Genomic DNA, 11,875 nt, shown 5'->3' with positions numbered 1-11,875 from the left:
AATAGGAACTGTGGAAAACTGGGCTGGGCTTATTGAAACAGAGAATGCTACAAAGGTGGGGAAGAAACCACCTGCCTCTCACAGATTTTGGTAAGCATGCTATTAGGAACTCTTCTAAGCAATGCGAACAGTTAGCCCATTTCTTTTATCCCAGCCCTCCTCAGGAGAGAGGAACAATGTTGGCAGCCCCTCAAATGATGTATTTGATGGACACAAGAAGATTGATCAATCATGCATGTGGAAATCCCCACCATTAGAGTCATTTCTATGCATTTAGATATTGTCTCTAAAAAAAGGAGAGGAAAATGTAAATATGTTACTCAAAAGGATAAAATTAGAACATACTTTAGCATGGATTAATTTACCAGATTAGCTAGTTGGCATTTTGGCAACTAGTCCTTAAGAAAATAGATTGTAAGCAAGTGATTTTGATACAGGCGTATTAAAAGAAGGAATTGGAATGCAGAGAATTTCCAGAGCTCAGCCATGAGACCTCTGAGAGATCAGGAGAGGCTATTGGGTGCCTCAAATAAAGATCAAAACATAGAAGACAGCTAAACACTTTTGCCCATATTCTACCCATACTGGTGCTGCTATAAGCTTTCTGAAAAGAAATATTTCAATGCCAAAATAACCTTATTTGAGGGCAGAAACAGTATCTTTTCTTTGCTTAATTCCACAGTGCTTTGTACAATGAACACAATAAAATTTGACACTTAAGGAATAAAAAATAATGTGTCTTAGATTGGCTTGCTGGAAAGCTATCAAATTCCAGGTTCAAGAAAATATACACCCACACAAAGTTTTGTTTTGTGTTTTAAGTTCACAGTACAATTTTTATGAACCTGAGCATACAAGCTGCTTTCTTTAAGCATGAGGAATGCTTCCAGGTGTTTCAGAGCAAATTGAAACTGGATAAAAGTGAAGTGGACTTTAAACTCCACATCAGCACTCTATATTTGAAAAGATTAGGCCACTTTCTCTTATTTTATGTAGAATCACAAATTTTAAGATCTGAAACAATGTAAATGAAAATAATCCTGTCGAAATAATAAATGACCGCGGTTTACCCTGGAAGTTGGTGTTTTTCTCAAGTAAGACAATAATAGTAATAATAACAAGAAGTTATTCTTAAAATTCTTAAAATGTATTCTTAAAATGTTATAATACAAATGTAAATAAGACATGAGTATTTTGTTTTATTTAACATATTACATCTCAAATGTTCTTAAAGTACACTCTCGAAGTAGCTCTTAAGCCCCGTGTTAAAAAATCTATTGCTATAGCTTATTGTAAACCCAAAATATATACCTGGAAGTCTTGAAATATATGCTCTTGAATTCTGTACATGTGAGAAAATTGTAAAGAAGACCCTTGATTGAGTGCAGAGTATCAGCACTGCCAACTGTCACTCTCCTTAATGTTTTTAGTTTTAAAGGTACACATTTGGATCCAGGGACACAGCCTATGCAGTCTTTCCACAAATTAAATAAAGGTGCCTGTTTTAAGGGGCAGATGAAGTCTCCCCCACCTGGCAGAGAATGAATTTTGATAAGTGAAATTGGGTCTGGATTTCAGTTCCCCTAGCTGTTCCATCAAGTGTCTGCATAACACTCACACTAAAAATCTGTCTGTGGCTGCCCTACTCACATCTCATAGTCTTAGGTCTTCTCACCTCTAAGGTCCATCTGCATTTTCTGTTAATCTTCATTTTTGCCTAGACTCTTTGTTGACCCCTTAGTATTCTTTTTCTGTCTCCTGTCCATTCCTTCCTACACTCACCTCTCCCCCATCCTGCTTTCTTAGGGAGAGACTTCCACAGAGCCAGAGGAGACTGATGACATTTGATGTCAGGAACTGTGGTATTTCACCTGGGGGTTTCCAGCACCTGGCATGTAGGTGGCATGATGTACCCCATTCATGTTTGATGGATGAATAAATGAACACATATGAGGGTATCTCACTAGTTAAGCAATCCAAGTTCCCATCATTTGATTAGTAGAAAATCCAATATTAAAACCCTGAAAAGAGGTAATTTCTATACCTGTGGAAGGATTTCAACTTCTACACTGGCTCCCCTTGACTCCTCTTCCAGACAACCTCCCCCATCAGACTAGTCCTAATACTAACCTGTGAAGAAAAAATTTTAGTCAAACCTGCTGGGGGCAAAAATCCTACTTAATATTTTTAAACTTAAGAAATTATATTTGGTTTATCTGCCTGTTGAGAATATCTGGACTGCATTATGGCAATAATGCATTAGTGCCTCACTGCATTAGTGGCAACAATGAAATGTTGACTGCGAGGTTTCCTCTTCAATTCTCTGGGGCCAATTGAAAATGTTTTACACATTTAAAATTAGCTTTCATTCAATTTCAAAATGTTTCTCCTATCTCAAACACATATCAATTTCTTTCTTTTTGAGTTTACTGTTAGTAACAAAATAACTTAAAATGTCTGTAGACCAGATGGAACAATGATAATAACAACAGAATAATATAGGGACACTTTTACACGTGTTATACTGAAAGAAGAAAAATGAATATTTCAGAATTTCATTTTTCTGACAGTGGTAAATTCCAGTATTCAGGGCTCTGAGCCCCATGTACTTTCTCTGTTTGGGAACTGTACTAATGGGGTTGACTCAAAAGTACATCATGATCATTAAAAGATTTTCTTCTGAATCTACTTTACTGTTAATACAAACCTGCCTCCATATGCTCTAGTGTCAAGAAGTCATTGGTTATGAGTGATGTCATTTAATAAATATAGAAGAAATAATAGAAACAGAAAATTACCATTTGGCAGTCATCACTATAATAATTTATTTAGGGAGGTGTGTGTGTTTGTGTGTGTGTGTTTGTATGTGTGTGTATGTGTGTAAAGAGAGAGAGAGAAAGACTGCAAATGTAGCAAAATGTTAACAACTGTTGAATTTAGGTGAAGAGTATATGGGTACTCTTTTATTTTTCATTCAACTCTTTTATAGGTTTGAAAATAATAAGTTTGAAGAGAAGGTAGTTGATTAGAAATTTTATATGGAGCTTGGGACTGTGAACTAGGGCCCAAAATACGAAATTTGGTCTATAAAATGCTTTTTTTAAAAAAAACCCCGCTAAACCAAGGATAATATAACAAGGTGACAAGCCTGAGTCACTGGGCCTCTAAGTTTTGGGTGAAATTGAGAGATATGCCATCTTGAAAACAGAATCAAATTTTGTTTTCATTTATTCATTCAGCAAACGATTTTTGAATCCCTATCATATGCCGATATGTTCTTTGTGCTGCAGAAACAGCTGTCAACAAAACAGAAAGGTCCTGCTCTTAGCTCACAGTGCATGGAGGTAGAAACATCAACAAACACATAAACAAAGAAATGAACAAACTAATTTTAGAGAATGGTAACCATGGAGAACATCAAACATGATGTGATAGTGGGTGACCAAGGTGGAGGAGTGTTACCTCTGACTGCAGGCTTCTTTGAGCCGGCAACATTAAACTGAGGCCTGGGATGACACAAAGGACATGCCACACAAAGAACTCTCAAGGCAGAGGGAGAGCAAATGAGAGACATACACAAGCTTAGTGTATTTCAGTAGCTGCAATAAGGTGAGTGTGGCCAGAGCAAGGAAGAGAGAGGAAGAGGCCCAATAGGGAGTTGTGCATCAGGAAGCCTCTGGAGGATTTTCGGTGGGGGAGTCATGTGACCTGATGGGCTTGCTGGGTGGAGAATGTGATGAAGAGGGCAAAAAGTGGAATTACGAACACGAGTTAGAAAGCTATTGCTGAGGTTCCAGGTGAGAGATGATAGTGGAGTAGACTCAGGTCCCAGGGATGGAAATGGAGAAAGGTGGACAGACATTTTGAAGTATGAGTCAGTATGGATCGGATATTAGAGGAAAAGAAGAATAAAGATGAACAATATAAATGAAATATCCAAACCAATTTCAAGGCTTGATCAATGAAAGGTACAGTCATGACTATTTTACTTCTACTAGAAAAATGAATTGGATTTGAAGAGCTGGTATTTTATCTTTACAGGAGTGATCCCCTGGGGGACAGGTCTAAGCAGAGCAGAAAAGGCTGAACTACAGTAGACATCCTGCAAGGAATCCTATGAGCTAGGCTGACCTCTGCCTTTCCCAGTCCTTGACGGTGCTGAGAAAAGGATGGAGGACCCAGGGAGATAGTGCAAAATCCTCCATCACATTGGTCCACCTGTCTCATTTTGATACCTCACTGACATGAAGAGCTGTTTGATATTTTGAATTTCCAAACAGATTATGTTATTTCTCTAATTTTTTCCATTTAAATGTACAGATTTTTCCAGAAACTGGCAGACTTCCCAGATTCTGGAAATCAAGATTTTTGAGTATCTCAGCAATAACTTTTGGATACTAGCTTTGCCCACAGAACTTGTTTATGACACATCATCATATTTTACCCTATTATGAGATGGCATGTTTCCATTTCCTTACGCATTTAAAAGGGGAGAGGGTGGGAGAAGTAATTAGTAGTTCCGAGCAATAATAAAAAAATGTGTTTTGCTATGGCTTCATTTTGAAATCCCTAAATGTATGATTGCAAATTAATATAATGCAAGAGAAGCTTTATTTGTTTGATCAAAAATCTAACTAAGAAACATTCTAAATAGAAAAGACTGATTATCCTATTTTTAAAATCCTGAACCATTCTCTCTTACTTTATAGCACTCAAGTTTTAAGTTTGGTTATGGTGGAGCTGATAGAGATTGTATTTAGAAGTCAATATTTTAAGGTTCAGTTTGCTTATTCAATTATTGATCAAGAAAGATTCCAAATGACAAGGGAATCCTATGGTCTGGTATATTTCAGAGTCTATGTCTTTCTATAAAGTTAAGACCACATAATTGGCAGAATTTTAAGGACTCATTAACTCTTTATTATTAGTAGTATCACTATTGTTATTTTATAACAGCGTTTTTGAGATATAATTTACATACCATATAATTCTCCTATTTAAAGTGTGTAATTCAGTTTTTTAGCATATGTCACAGAATTGTGCAACCACCACCCCAATCAACTTTAGAATATTTTCAACACCCCCAAAGGAAACTCAATTACCCCTAACATTCCCTAGGCCCTCATTATGGATTTTTTTTCAATTTTTTATTGTGGTAAAATACACATAACATAAAATTTGTCATCTTAACTATTTTTAAATGTACAGTTCAGTGGTATTAAGTGGTACTGTTAGGCATCCATCACTACGTATCCACTCCAGAGTTTTTTTTCACCTGTGAAACTAAAACTCTATATCCATTTGGCAATAACCCTCCATTCCCCCCTTACCCCATCCCCTAGCAACCACAATTCCGTTTTCTGCCTTTATGATTTTGACTTCCTTAAGTACCTCATGTAAGTGAAATACAACATTTGTCCTTTTGTGGCTGGCTTATTTCCGTTAATGTAACATCCTCAAATTTCATCTACATTGTAGCATATGTCAGAATTTCCTTTCTTTTTAAAGTTGACTGATGAAGGACTTATTGTGTCATTTGCTGTTTGTTTTCTACATGCTTTCTGGCTTTTGGTCCCCATTTTCTGCATTTCTGTCTTCTTTTGTGTTTAGTTTTTTTTGTAGTGAAATGTTTAAATTCCTTCCTCATTTTCTTTTGTGTATATTCTGTATCATTTTATTTATAGTTACCATGGGAATTACATTTAATATTCCAAAGTTATAACACTCAAATTTGATTTATGCCTCTTAACTTCAATAACATATAGAAGTTCTGCTCTTGGTCTTCCCTGGTGGTGCAGTGGTTAAAAATCCACCTGCTAATGTAAGGGACACAGGTTTGAGCCCTGGTCCGGGAAGATCCCACATTGCCGCAGAACAACTAAGCCCATGCGCCACAACTACTGAGCCTGTGCTCTGGAGCCCGTGAGCCACAACTACTGAGCCCACGTGCCACACCTACTGAAGCCTGCATGCCTAGAGCCCGTGCTCTGCAACAAGAGAAGCCACCGCAATGAGAAGCCTGCGTGCTGCAACGAAGAGTAGCCCCTGCTCACCACAGCTAGAGAAAGCCTGCACGCAGCAAGGAAGACCTAACACAGCCAATTAATTAATTAATTAATTATTTAAAAAAAGCAGCTCTGCTCCTTTGCATCTCCATTCCTACTGCTTTTAGTTGTTGATGTCACAAAATTACATCTTTTTACATTGTGTGTCCAAACCATAAAATAATTTGTAAGTTATTAGTCTCTTGAACAATGCAGAAAAAAGGGGAGTTACAAACATTGTAGCAAAAACACTAGCTTTTATAATTGCCCATGTGTTTACCTTTATTGAGATCTTTATTTCTTCACATGGCTTCAAGTTACTGCCTAGTGTTCCTTCATTTCAATCTGCAGAACTCCCTAGAGCATTTCTTGCAGGACAGGTCCAGTGGTCATGAACTCCCTCAGCTTTTGTTTATCTGGGAATGTCTTAATTTCTCCCTCACTTTTGAAGGACAGTTTTGCCAGATATAGGAGTCTTGGTTGACTTTGTTTTTTCTTTTATAACGTTGAGTATATTAGCCCACTGCCTTCTGGCTCCAAAGTTTCTGATGAGAAATCTGCTAGTAATCTGACTGAGGATCCCTTTTATGTGATAAGTTGCTTCTCTCTTGCTGCTTTCAAGAATCTCTTTGCCTTTGCTATTTGACAACTTGATTACAGTGTGTCTCAGTGTGTGCTTCTTTTTTTTTCTTTTTTTTTAAACATCTTTATTGAAGTATAATTGCCTTACAATGGTGTGTTGGCTTCTGCTTTATAACAAAGTGGATCAGTTATACACATACAATATGTTCCCATATCTCTTCCCTCTTGCATCTCCCTCCCTCCCACCCTCCCCATCCCACCCCTCTAGGTGGTCACAAAGCACCGAGCTGATCTCCCTGTGCTATGTGGCTGCTTCCCACTAGCTATCTATTTTACATTTGGTAGTGTATATATGTCCGTGACACTCTCTTACCCTGTCACATCTCACCCCACCCCCTCCCCATATCCTCAAGTCCATTCTCTAGTAGGTCTGTGTCTTTATTCCCGTCTTGCCACTAGGTTCTTCATGGCCTTTTTTTTTTTTTTTCCTTAGATTCCGTATATATGTGTTAGCATACTGTATTTGTTTTTCTCTTTCTGACTTACTTCACTCTGTATGACAGACTCTAACTCCATCCACCTCATTACAAATACCTCCATTTCATTTCTTTTTATGGCTGAGTAATATTCCATTGTATATATGTGCCACATCTTCTTTATCCATTCATCTGTTGATGGACATTTAGGTTGCTTCCATGTCCTGGCTATTGTAAATAGAGCTGCAATGAACATTTTGGTACATGACTCTTTTTGAACTATGGTTTTCTCAGGGTATATGCCCAGTAGTGGGATTGCTGGGTCGTATGGTAGTTCTATTTGTAGTTTTTTAAGGAACCTCCATACTGTTCTCCATAGTGGCTGTATCAATTTACATTCCCACCAACAGTGCAAGAGTGTTCCCTTTCCTCCGCACCCTCTCCAGCATTTATTGTTTCTAGATTTTTTGATGATGGCCATTCTGACCGGTGTGAGATGATATCTCATTGTAGTTTTGATTTGCATTTCTCTAATGATTAATGATGTTGAGCATTCTTTCATGTGTCTGTTGGCAATCTGTATATCTTCTTTGGAGAAATGTCTATTTAGGTCTTCTGCCCATTTTTGGATTGGGTTGCTCGTTTTTTTGTTACTGAGCTGCATGAGCTGCTTATAAATCTTGGAGATTAATCCTTTGTCAGTTGCTTCATTTGCAAATATTTTCTCCCATGCCTAGAGGGTTGTCTTTTGGTCTTGTTTATGGTTTCCTTTGCTGTGCAAAAGCTTTTAAGTTTCATTAGGTCCCATTTGTTTATTTGTGTTCTTATTTCCATTTCTCTGGGAGCTGGGTCAAAAAGAATCTTGCTGTGATGTATGTCATAGAGTGTTCTGCCTATGTTTTCCTCTAAGAGTTTGATAGTGTCTGGCCTTACACTTAGGTCTTTAATCCATTTTGAGTTTATTTTTGTGCATGGTGTCAGGGAGTGTTCTAATTTCATACTTTTACATGTATCTGTCCAATTTTCCCAGCACCACTTATTGAAGAGGCTGTCTTTTCTCCACTGTATATGCTTGCCTCCTTTATCAAAGATAAGGTGACCATATGTGTGTGGGTTTATCTCTGGGCTTTCTATCCTGTTCCCTTGATCTATATTTCTGTTTTTGTGCCAGTACCAAACTGTCTTGATTACTGTAGCTTTGTAATATAGTCTGAAGTCAGGGAGCCTGATTCCCCCAGCTCCATTTTTCGTTCTCAAGATTGCTTTGGCTATTCGGGGTCTTTTGTGTTTCCATACAAATTGTGAAATTTTTTGTTCTAGTTCTGTGAAAAATGCCAGTGGTAGTTTGATAGGGATTGCATTGAATCTGTAGATTGCTTTGGGTAGTAGAGTCATTTTCACAATGTTGATTCTTCCAATCCAGGAACATGGTATATCTCTCCATCTATTTGTATCATCTTTAATTTCTTTCATCAGTGTCTTATAATTTTCTGCATACAGGTCTTTTGTCTCCTTAGGTAGGTTTATTCCTAGATATTTTATTCTTTTTGTTGCAATGGTAAACGGGAGTGTTTTCTTAATTTCACTTTCAGATTTTTCCTCATTAGTGTATAGAAATGCAAGAGATTTCTGTGCATTAATTTTGTATCCTGCTACTTTACCAAATTCATTGATTAGCTCTAGGAGTTTTCTGGTAGCATCTTTAGGATTCTCTATGTATAGTATCATGTCATCTGCAAATAGTGACAGCTTTACTTCTTCTTTTCCGATTTGGATTCCTTTTATTTCTTTGTCTTCTCTGATTGCTGTGGCTAACACTTCCAAAACTATGTTGAATAATAGTGGTGAGAGTGGGCAACCTTGTCCTGTTCCTGATCTTAGTGGAAATGGCTTCAGTTTCTCACCATTGAGGACAGTGTTGGCTGTGGGTTTGTCATATATGGCCTTTATTATGTTGAGGAAAGTTCCCTCTATGCCTACTTTCTGCGGGGCTTTTATCATAAATGGGTGTTGAATTTTGTCGAAAGCTTTCTCTGCATCTATTGAGATGATCATATGGTTTTTCTCCTTCAACTTGTTAATATGGTGTATCACATTGATTGATTTGCGTATACTGAAGAATCCTTGCATTCCTGGGATAAACCCCACTTGATCATGGTGTATGATCCTTTTAACGTGCTGTTGGATTCTGTTTGCTAGTATTTTGTTGAGGATTTTTGCATCTATGTTCATCAGTGATATTGGCCTGTAGTTTTCTTTCTTTGTGACATCTTTGTCTGGTTTTGGTATCAGGGTGATGGTGGCCTCGTAGAATGAGTTTGGGAGTGTTCCTCCCTCTGCAATATTTTGGAAGAGTTTGAGAAGGATAGGTGTTAGCTCTTCTCTAAATGTTTGATAGAATTCACCTGTGAAGCCATCTGGTCCTGGGCTTTTGTTTGTTGGAAGGTTTTTAATCACAGTTGCAATTTCAGTGCTTGTGATTGGTCTGTTCATATTTTCTATTTCTTCCTGGTTCAGTCTCGGCAGTTTGTGCATTTCTAAGAATCTGTCCATTTCTTCCAGGTTGTCCATTTTATTGGCATAGAGTTGCTTGTAATAATCTCTCATGATCTTTTGTATTTCTGCAGTGTCAGTGGTTACTTCTCCTTTTTCATTTCTAATTCTATTGATTTGAGTCTTCTCCCTTTTTCTCTTGATGAGTCTGGCTAATGGTTTATCAATTTTGTTTATCTTCTCAAAGAACCAGCTTTTAGTTTCATTGATTTTTGCTATTGTTTCCTTCATTTCTTTTTCATTTATTTCTGACCTGATCTTTATCATTTCTTTCCTTCTGCTGGCTTTGGGGTTTTTTTGTTCTTCTTTCTCTAATTGCTTTAGCTGCAAGGTTAGGTTGTTTATTCGAGATGTTTCCTGTTTCTTGAGGTAGGCTTGTATTGCTATAAACTTCCCTCTTAGCACTGCTTTTGCTGCGTCCCATAGGTTTTGGGTCGTCGTATCTCCATTGTCATTTGTTTCTAGGTATTTTTTGATTTCCCCTTTGATTTCTTCAGTGAGCACTTCGTTATTAAGTAGTGTATTGTGTAGCCTCCACGTGTTTGTATTTTTTACAGATCTTTTCCTGTAATTGATATCTAGTCTCATAGCGTTGTGGTCGGAAAAGATACTTGATACGATTTCAATTTTCTTAAATTTACCAAGGCTTGATTTGTGACCCAAGATATGATCTATCCTGGAGAATGTTCTCCATGAGCACTTGAGAAAAATGTGTATTCTGTTGTTTTTGGGTGGAATGTCCTATAAATATCAATTAAGTCCATCTTGTTTAATGTATCATTTAAAGCTTGTGTTTCCTTAGTTATTTTCATTTTGGATGATCTGTCCATTGGTGAAAGTGGGGTGTTAAAGTCCCCTACTATGATTGTGTTGCTGTCGATTTCCCCTTTTATGGCTGTTAGTATTTGCCTTGTGTATTGAGGTGCTCCTATGTTGGGTGCATAAATATTTACAATTGTTATACCTTCCTCTTGGATCGATCCCTTGATCATTATATAGTGTCCTTCTTTGTCTCTTGTAATAGTCTTTATTTTAAAGTCTATTTTGTCTGATATGAGAATTGCTACTCCAGCTTTCTTTTGATTTCCATTTGCATGGAATATCTTTTTCCATCCCCTCACTTTCAGTCTGTATGTGTCTCTAGGTCTGAAGTGGGTCTCTTGTAGACAGCGTATATATGGGTCTTGTTTTTGTATCCATTCAGCCAGCCTGTGTCTTTTGGTGGGAGCATTTAATCCATTTACATTCAAGGTAATTATCGATATGTATGTTCCTATTCCCATTTTCTTAAATGTTTTGGGTTTGTTATTGTAGATGTTTTCCTTCTCTTGTGTTTCTTGCCTAGAGAAGTTCCTTTAGCATTTGTTGTAAAGCTGGTTTGGTGGTGCTGAACTCTCTCAGCTTTTGCTTGTCTGTAAAGGTTTTAATTTCTCCATCACATCTGAATGAGCTCCTTGCTGGGTAGAGTAATCTTGGTTGTAGGTTTTTCTCCTTCATCACTTTAAGTATATCCTGCCACTCCCTTCTGGCTTGCAGAGTTTCTGCTGAAAGATCAGATGTTAACCTTATGGGGATTCCCTTGTGTGTTATTTGTTGTTTTTCCCTTGCTGCCTTTAATATGTTTTCCTTATATTTAATTTTTGACAGTTTGATTAATATGTGTCTTGGCGTGTTTCTCCTTGGGTTTATCCTGTATGGGACTCTCTGTGCTTCCAGGACTTGATTAACTATTTCCTTTCCCATATTAGGGAAGTTTTCAACTATAATCTCTTCAAATATTTTCTCAGTCCCTTTCTTTTTCTCTTCTTCTTCTGGGACCCCTATAATTCGAATGTTGGTGCGTTTAATGTTGTCCCAGAGGTCTCTGAGACTGTCCTCAGTTCTTTTCATTCTTTTTTCTTTATCCTGCTCTGCAGTAGTTATTTCCACCATTTTATCTTCCAGGTCACTTATCCATTCTTCTGCCTCAGTTATTCTGCTATTGATCCCATCTAGAGTATTTTTAATTTCATTTATTGTGTTTTTCATCATTGCTTGGTTCCTCTTTAGTTCTTCTACATCCTTGTTAAATGCTTCTTGCATTTTGTCTATTCTATTTCCAAGATTTTGGATCATCCTTACTATCATTGTTCTGAATTCTTTTTCAGGTAGACTACCTATTTCCTCTTCATTTGTTAAGTCTGGTGTGTTTTGACCCTGCTCCTTCATCTGCTGTGTGTT

General features: G+C 37.3%; 1 protein-coding gene across 14 annotated transcripts in view; it reads left to right on the top strand.

Moving 5' to 3' along the window:
• The window catches only part of LOC309663385 (uncharacterized protein), a 349,815-nt gene that overhangs the window by 18,479 nt on the left and 319,461 nt on the right, over positions 1-11,875 (top strand). Inside the window, exon 3 of one of the 14 annotated variants that reach the window (XM_082467386.1) lies at positions 6-6,721. The exons of the other annotated variants lie outside the window; for them this stretch is intronic. The gene's annotated coding sequence lies outside the window, so the exon portion shown is untranslated. Of the gene's footprint in view, positions 1-5; positions 6,722-11,875 lie in introns of those variants that run through there. 14 annotated transcript variants of the gene reach the window in all.

This window comes from Balaenoptera physalus (genome assembly GCF_965194825.1).
Source record: "Balaenoptera physalus genome assembly, chromosome: 6".
NCBI classification, from domain to species: domain Eukaryota; kingdom Metazoa; phylum Chordata; class Mammalia; order Artiodactyla; family Balaenopteridae; genus Balaenoptera; species Balaenoptera physalus.
The sequence above is the reverse complement of the archived record's forward strand: the minus strand, read 5'-3'. Positions and strand labels throughout refer to the sequence as shown.